This window comes from Belonocnema kinseyi, chromosome 10 (assembly GCF_010883055.1).
Source record: "Belonocnema kinseyi isolate 2016_QV_RU_SX_M_011 chromosome 10, B_treatae_v1, whole genome shotgun sequence".
NCBI lineage: Eukaryota > Metazoa > Arthropoda > Insecta > Hymenoptera > Cynipidae > Belonocnema > Belonocnema kinseyi.
The window spans coordinates 7,328,589-7,337,183 of record NC_046666.1 but is presented as its reverse complement, the minus strand read 5'-3'; the positions used below and the strand labels follow the sequence as shown (position 1 = coordinate 7,337,183).

The following is an 8,595-nucleotide window of genomic DNA, read 5'->3' as shown; positions in this document are numbered from 1 at the left end:
ATACTTCAGTCTGAAGAATTTTCACCGAATCAGAATATAAATTTAAGCAAATGACGTGAGTTTGTACGAGGATATTATTTATTTTTTGATGTAAAAATATTCAATAGTGTCACTTACTGTTCTGTGTTTGGAAAAACAAGAAAATCAAAAGCTGAGGTCTTGGTGGCGCAATTGATTATCGTTCCACTCATGGATGAGTGGCTGTCCCGGTTCAAATCCGGTCTGAGACAGATTTTTTCCCGTTTGTCCAAATATCAGACCAATAGTCAATATTAATTCATATTTGAGCATTAAAAATATATCAATTATTTTGATCTTAAACGACATTTCAAGGGACTTCAAAAGATCCAGAAGATTTCAACGATAAGGAAGTATTTTAATAGATTTCGAAATACTTCAAAAAGCTACAGAGTATTTCAGAGAATTACACAATTTTTACGGCTTTTAACGAGATTTCCAAAGTCTTCTAAAGATTTCATGAAATATCAAGGAACTTAAATAGATTTAAAGGGATAACCAAATTTCGAGGAAAGGATTTCTAATGATTGCAAAAGTTTTAAAGAGTTTTAAGAATTTCACTATTGCACGTGTTAAAAGAGAATCTTAATTTTTTAACTCGAGGATTTTGAGGAACTTTATGGAATTAAGAAGGGTTTTCACGGATTTCAAGACCTTTTAAAGGATGTTAAGAAATTTTGAAATATTTTAAGAAAAGTTAAGCGATTTTAAAAGTTTTTAAAGGATTTCATATGATACCGAAGTATTTTCACGAACTTTGAAAAATATCAGATGATTTTCATGAAATTTCGAAGATTTTAAAGGATTTAAAGAGATTTCATGTGATTTCAGAGAATTTCAGGAGATTTCAAAATATTCAAAAATATTTGCACGGAATTTCAAGGGTTACGTAGGATTTCAAAAGATTCCAGGGAATTTCAAAGTTTTTTTGAATATTATAAAATATTTGAAAGGGTTTCTAGGAATTTAGAAGGGATTTCAAAAATTTAAAGCTATTTAAAGGAAATTCACAGTTTTTAAATACTTTTGAACGAATTAAAGGGATTTTAAGTGATTGCCAAAGATTTCATGTGATACCGAAGTTTTTCTCACGAATTTTGAATGATATCAGGGGATTTTAATGGTGTTTCTAACGTTTGAAGAGATTTTCACGATATTTACAAAGATTTCAAACGATTTTAAGGGTCACGAGAGTTCAAAAGATTTTCAAATTTGTGTAGAAATTTTGAGGAGTTTTTATGAATTTGAAATTATTATCCTAAGTGATTTTTATGGGGTTTTGAATATTTCGAAATATTTGAAGGATTATCACACCTTTTCTCAAGGGTTTTGAGGGATTTTAAGGGATTTTGGATAGTTTCGAAAAAGTGACAGGATTTAAAAAGATTTTTAAATATTTCAAGCGACGTAAAGTATTTTTATCAATTTTGAAGTACATCATCAGAGGATTGTAATGGGATTTCGAAGGTTTGAAGGAATTTATAGAGATTTCATAAGATTAGTAAGAATGTAAAGGATTTCGTAAGATTAAAAATATTTCATGAAATTTTGAAGGGGTTTCGAATATAATTTAAAGAGATTTAATAAGTTTCTAAAAGATTTCAGGGGCTTTCTAAAATTAAAATTTTTTTTCTATATTTTAAGGGATTTTAGACAATTTAAGAGATATAACGAAGGTTCGATGATTTCACGGGAATTCCAAAGATTTTCAAAGATTTCTAGAAATTTTGAGGAATTTTCATTTATTTTAAATTATTCTTATAAAGTATTTTTAAAGAGTTGATAGAATTTCAAGCGATACTAAAGTATTTTCAAGAAGAATGCAAAGGATTTCCTAAAATTTTAAAATATTTCATGGCATTTTAAAGAAATTTTGAATATTATAATAGATTTTAAAGGATTACATAGATTTTCACAGTTTTTAAGGGGTATAAGGGAATTCAAATGATTTCAAACAATTGTTAAGATTTTAAGAACTTACGAAACAAATTTCGATTATATCAGAAGATTTTAATTAGATTTTGAAGATATGACGAGATTTAAAGAGATTTCATCAGACTTCAAAAGATTTTAAGGAATTTAAAAATATTCAGAAGTATTTCCAAGGAATTTGAAGATTTCAATGAACTTTAAATGGTTTTCAAAAATTTCAAGGGATCTCGTAAGATTTCAAAATATTATACGGAGTTTCAAGAATTTTAACTAATTTTTATAAGATTATTAAAAATATATTTTTTTAAATGGGTTTTTTAAAGAATGTCTCATTTTCTTTCAAAATCCATTAGAAAATTTCAATAAAGAAAGAAATTGACGAAATTGCGTCAATTTCCCTGAAAAAATCAAAGCAAATTTACAGAAAAAAACCCAACTTTTTTCTGAAGTTTGTTAAAATTTATCTTAATGTAAAAAGTTTATTTCGTGGTTTAGGTAAACATTTACTTTTTTGTTGAACATTCGCCTTTTTAGGCATACCTCAAATTTATTTTTGATTGAAATATCAACTATTACATTTTTTATTGAAAATTCGTGTTTTTTGTTTTAAAAAATGCAATAAGCTGGCTAAACTTGATTAAAAATTCTCTTTTTTTTTGGTTGAGAAGACATTATTTTAGTTCAAAATTCATTTCTGTGGTTAAAGATTTAACTATTTGATTAAAAATTTAACTATTTAGTTGAACGTACAACTAATTGGTTAAAAATACAACTTTTGGGTTGAAGATTCCACTATCTGGTTCAAAATATGTCTATTTTATTAAAAATTGAATTGCTTTGTTGAAAATCTCACCATTTTGTAAAGAATAATCTTTCTTGGGTAAAAATTTAAAGGTTTTTTTGTGAATTCGTCTTGGTAGGAAAAAATTTGTCCTTTATAAGTGAAAATTCAAATTTGTTCTAAAGAATTCATATGGTTGACTTAAAAATTTAACTATTTGTTTGCAGAATTCAAGTTCAGAAGAAGTGCAATGTTAATTTTTTTTAATTTGGAATTTATCTGTCTTTTATTGCCCAAGAAAAATTATTTTTCAGAAAAGTAAATAATCTATAGTAACGTCTGACAGCAATCCGTACGTACTACTAACGCACAACCGCGCCGGAGTTTCACGCCAGTCAAGGAATCCCACCGCTGTCAGCCATCTCTGGTTCCTTCTTCAGCGTCCGCGCTCTACTTTTACCCCTCAATCTTCAGAATCTGTGCGGGCGTTTAAAATTAGATCAATTTGCATTAAGTAACATAGAAATTGAGTATTAGATTTAGGAAAAAGTACAACGCAAAAAAAACTATTAGGAAAGATATAACGATACAATAAATACTGCATACGTAAAAATTTGAACGTTTTTTCTACTTCAGAAAGTTTCCAGTATTATTATGATAGATTCGCCCCGAGAGGTAAAACAGAGTGGAAACGCACAACCTCGTTTTTCGCGATTGTCGCTTTAACCGAATTTATGAAGAAAAGTTTTTTATTTGTGGTAGCAAGGCGCTTTTCAAGCGACGCCAAGCAATGTAGTAGATTATCGATAACTTTCCCCTATAGTTGCTAATGCTCTTGTACTTTTTCCAGTATACGGCAGCACTAACCTCCTGAGACGAGGAGTGGAGCACAGAGTGCCTTCATTGCTGGACTTCATACTTTAGGAGAAGAGTACTTTAAAATTTAAATTTTACTACCCTAGGGTCATTTTATCTCGACAGGCGTAGCACTGTATCATGAACAAAAAACTACAAAACTTCGAGTATTATTACAATCGGGGAATTTGTACATTCCAAGGATCACAGTCCGTCCCTTCTTTAACTAATCACTTTTTCTCCCCCTTTTTCCTGGACTTTTGAGAGATCCCCTAAAACATATAAAATGGAGAATTTTGATCAAATTTTCCCCTTTATCTTCTTTTTTTATAAACTTTTAATTAATTTAAAAAAATTCGTAAACAGAAATTCAAAACATTAGAAAACAAGATGCTTTGAAAAAAATTATTTTTAATAATTCTTTAAAATAAAATTAACGCAGGTATTCGTATTTGAATTTAATTAAATCGCTAAAAATTCCTAATATTTTAAGGAAAAATCTTAAGTTTTCAACAAAACAGATTCATTTTTAACCAAATAGTTGATTCTTAAACCAACGATAATAATTTTTAACCAAAAAGATTAATTTTCAAACTAAAAAATAGATTTTGTACTAAAATCAAATCCACTCAAAACATTAAATTTTGAACAAATAGTTCAAAATTTAACCTGGTAGTCGAATTGTTAAGCAAAACGGTTTTATTTTGAAATTATAAACAGTTTAATTCAACTAAAAAAGGCGAAATTTTTACAAAAACAGTTAAGTTTTTAATTTAGAAATATAAATCTATATAAAAAAGTTTATTTTCAAACCAGTATTAGAACTTTCTAGCAAATAGTTGAATTTTTCACAAAAAGGAATGATTTTTAACATACTTAAGTCAACAACAAAAAAAGATAAAGAATTTTTTACCAAAAAAGATTAATCTTCAATAAAAAAGAACATGATTTTTCAATAAAGAAAATTAAATTTTCAATTAAAAACCATAAAGTTTCAACCCAAAAAGACCAATTTTCAAACATAAAATATGACTATGTAACTAAACTGTTTTCTACAAAATAATTAATTTTCAACAAAATAATAAATTGTTATTATATAAACACATTTTTAACAAATCAGTTCAAATTTTACCCCAATATTTGCATTTTTTATACAAAAATATTTTTACTTTAAATTACAATCAGTTAAGTTACAACAAAAAAAATGGAATTTCTACAAAAAATGTCTCTTAAAAAAAGTTCATTTTCAAAAAAATATTATAATTTTCAACCAATTAGTTGAATTTTCTACCATATTGGAAATTTCGCAAGTTAAAAATACATATGATCTACAAGACAGTTTAATTTTTAAACGGCAAATGTGAATTTTCACCTACAAAAAACGAATTTTCCAAAAAATATTTAAGTTTTCAACCAAAAATATGAATCTTTAAATAATACACATTTTTAAGCTAAGAAAGAAAAAAATTCAACTAAACTGTTAGAGAAAAACGAATTTATTGAAAACATTTGTATTTGCGATCAAAAATGACTTTAACAGAATTGTTGACTTCGCAACAAAATAATTGAAATTTCAAGAAAATATTTGAATTTTTAACAAAATAGATATATTTTTAACCTGCAAAGATAAATTTTAGACCAGTTTAACTCATAAAAAGGAAACTTTGAACATAATTTTTGAATCCTCAAACAAATAGTAGATGAATTTTCGTCACTAAAGATTAATTTTCTACCAAAAAAGGCAAACTTTCACCAAAAGATTGATGTTTTCATGCAAATAGTTAAACCTGCTAGAAAAGACAAATTTTCTAACAAGAGTGGAATCGTGAAATTTTCAGTTTCAAAATTCATTTTTAATGTTTCTAATCAAATTTTTAATTTTCAACAAAATAAGTGAGTTTTCTACAAAACAGTTGAATTTTGAACAAAAAGTTAACCTGAAATCAAATAGTTGAACTTTCAAATTTAAAACTTATGTTTCAATCAAATAATTAAATTTTCAACAATAGAGTTCAACGTTCAACCAATTAGTTTAATGTCTAATCTAAAATATGATTTTTTAACCTAGAAGAATAATTTTCTACCAAAAAAGAAAATTTTCTATAAAAATGAATGAAATTTCAACCAAATAGTTGAATTTTCAACCAAAGAGATGAGTCTTCAACAACAAATTATTTTTAAGAGAGCAGCTCAACTTTTAATCAATTAATTAAATCCTTAAATAAAAAATATGTAGATTCTTTCACTTGGCATTGTTAATTCAATGCGTTTCCAAGCAAAAAATAAATAAAACTAAAAATTATGACATTCCGTTACCAAGAGAAATGAATTTGCAAGCCAAAAAAAAACTAATTTTCGACAAAAAAAGTTACTTTTCAACCAAATTTGGACTTTATACTAAAATAGTTGAATTTTCAACGAAAAAAAAGCTGTATTTTTTTACCAAAAGAGATTTTACCAAAGACGACTTTTTCTGAAAAAGTTGAATTTTTAAACCGAAAATTCTAATTTTCCACAAAAAAAGTGACTTTAGAGCCAAATTTAATAGTTGAATTTTTTAAAAAACAGATGAATTTTCAACACAAGTAGATAAATTCTCAACAAATAATATAATAGTTTACATTATTTCAACCAAATCCTATGTTTATTGAAATTAAAACACATTTGAATTCACCCACAAGAAAAGCGAAATTTTAACAAAATAGTAGAATTAAAAAAAAAACCAAGACGGTGAATTTTCTGCAACACAGTTGCATTTTCAATCCGAATAGATGATTTTTCGATTGAAAATTGACTTTTTAACCAAATAAAATATTTAAATTGTTTAAATGGAAAAAATGAATTTTCAACCAAAATATAAATTCTATTTGAAATTGAAAATATGAACTTTCAACAAAAATTTACTTTTTAACCAAATAAAATAGTTGAATTATTCACAAAATACATGAGTTTTCAGCCAAAATAGATGATTCCTGAACGAAAATTTAATAATTGATATTATTTCATCCCAAAAACGTTTTGTTTTGTAATCAAATACAGTTGCAGTTAACCAACAAAAATTTGCATATCAAATAGATAAACTTTTAAACGAAAAACCAAATTTCGAACCAAGAATGAAAAAACAAGTTCATTAAATTGTTAAATTTTGAAGTCAAAAAGATGCTTTTTCTACAAAACAGTTTTGCATTTTAAAACAAAAAATATGAATTATTAACAAAAAGTGAGATTTCCACTATTGTACCAAAATAGATGAATTGCCAACAAAAGATATTATTTCACCAAAAAAGACGATTTTTCAGAACTAGCCCATGATTCTATGTTAATAGAAAGAAATATATAAAAAACACAAAGTAGCTTCAAAGTATCTGAAATTAAAGGTTCAAGTTAATAGAAAAATCGTAACTAAGTTATATTACAAGTTATTTTCAACATAGTAAAAAAGTTACAAATAACGTAACTTTTCAGTTCCTTCGTTACTTCCAACAAGTTACTACCCAACTCTGACAATGTTAATTGCGTGATACTGAGGTATTTGGCGAAAGAAATAATTAAAATTAGCCCATTTTTTGGCACTGGCCCGACGTCGTCAATTTAGTGGAGTACTGGTGTCTGGTTCTCATTCTGGTTGAGAAGGGTTGAGACACCGATCCACCCATTACACCCGTACACACCTAAGTCGTTGTATTACGTAAGAGTCGAGCAAGAGGTCGCATGGGGTGAACTTACCCCTAGGAAAGGGGCACAGAAAGGGGTTGCTGACTACCTTTGTTTGACTGGAGTGGATGCGTTTGAACATGGCAGACAACGTGTGTTCCTACACAAAACCCACCCTATCTGCATCCTCAAGTGCGTACTGCCTATGGTTCCACAACTCCACATGTAATGCTTTTTTCCATATCTACATCTACATGTCCATGTGTGTGCTTTTATGCATATTCACCTACACATACGTCTCTAACGATTCGTGTGAGAATGTGAAAACACACATGCGAAATAAGTATACGTGCGCGAGCAGACATTCGTTCTAACGTTTTATTTATCAGCGTTGATGGCTTTTTCCTCCTCCAGGAGGAAGTTCCCGGGTTTTTGGTGAACTTAAAAAGCATCACCGCCTTGTCCTATCTCGATTCAACTTCAAACCGTTTTCGCCATCCCTTATGCTTCCCAGTCGTCATTTAACTTCAGTTCTTTAATAGATGAGCAATTCGCACTCTGGACGATGAACAATTGATGACTGTATGAAAGAAAATTCTTTGGGTCAAAGAATTGTATTTCTTTGGATTTTCTTCAGTTGATAGGGGCCAGTTTTAGATACAAATTCCTACCTTACCGACTTCGAGAGCGTTCGACAGCTTAAGGGGTTCATGTCCGTGCTAAGTTTTCATTATGTTCATCAAAGGAGCCGATTGCATTATAGAAACTTAGCACAGACATAAACCACTTGCGATGTAGAAAGTTCTGGAAGTCGGCAAGGTAGGAATTCGTATCCAAAATTCCCATGTGACTGAAGTTTGCAACTTTTATAAACGAAATTATAAAATTTCCGAAATTTCTTTTAGTGATTATTTGCACCTGGTGACAGGTTAAACAAAAATTTGTTTAATCCCAATAATTCTTAATAGCTGACTAAGTTTCAAAGGCCCAGGGAGTTTGAAAATTATATAGAAAATAAGAAACAAAAATTTATTTTTGTTTATAAACGTTGCAAACTCTAATTACGTGAATTCCCCCTGTTTATCTACTTTCTTCTTTCTGTCGAGAGGAACTAAGATATTTGTTTTTAGGGAATGTGAGATAAACAGGTCACAAAAGTAGTGTATCTAAATTCCTTGGTTGTGAAAATTTAGCTTGAATGGACAATCATAACAAGGAAGGGTTTTCAGCTGACTGAGAAACGGGAAACAGCGTTTAAGGGCATGTGACACAGCTAAATACCTATATTACCAACCACAGTTTTTCAGTTCACTGAATGTTTTTTTGAATCTCAGAACTTTTTTTGTAAATAAAAT

General features: G+C 28.4%; 1 protein-coding gene across 1 annotated transcript in view; it reads right to left on the bottom strand.

Moving 5' to 3' along the window:
• Window positions 1–2,959: 2,959 nt before the first annotated feature.
• LOC117181397 (multidrug resistance-associated protein 7) overlaps window positions 2,960–8,595 on the bottom strand; it is a 145,310-nt gene continuing 139,674 nt past the window's right edge. Inside the window, exons 14-15 of the transcript XR_004468114.1 lie at window positions 3,599–3,858; window positions 2,960–3,208 (exon numbers count right to left, since the gene is read on the bottom strand). The gene's annotated coding sequence lies outside the window, so the exon portion shown is untranslated. The remainder of the gene's footprint in view (window positions 3,209–3,598; window positions 3,859–8,595) is intronic.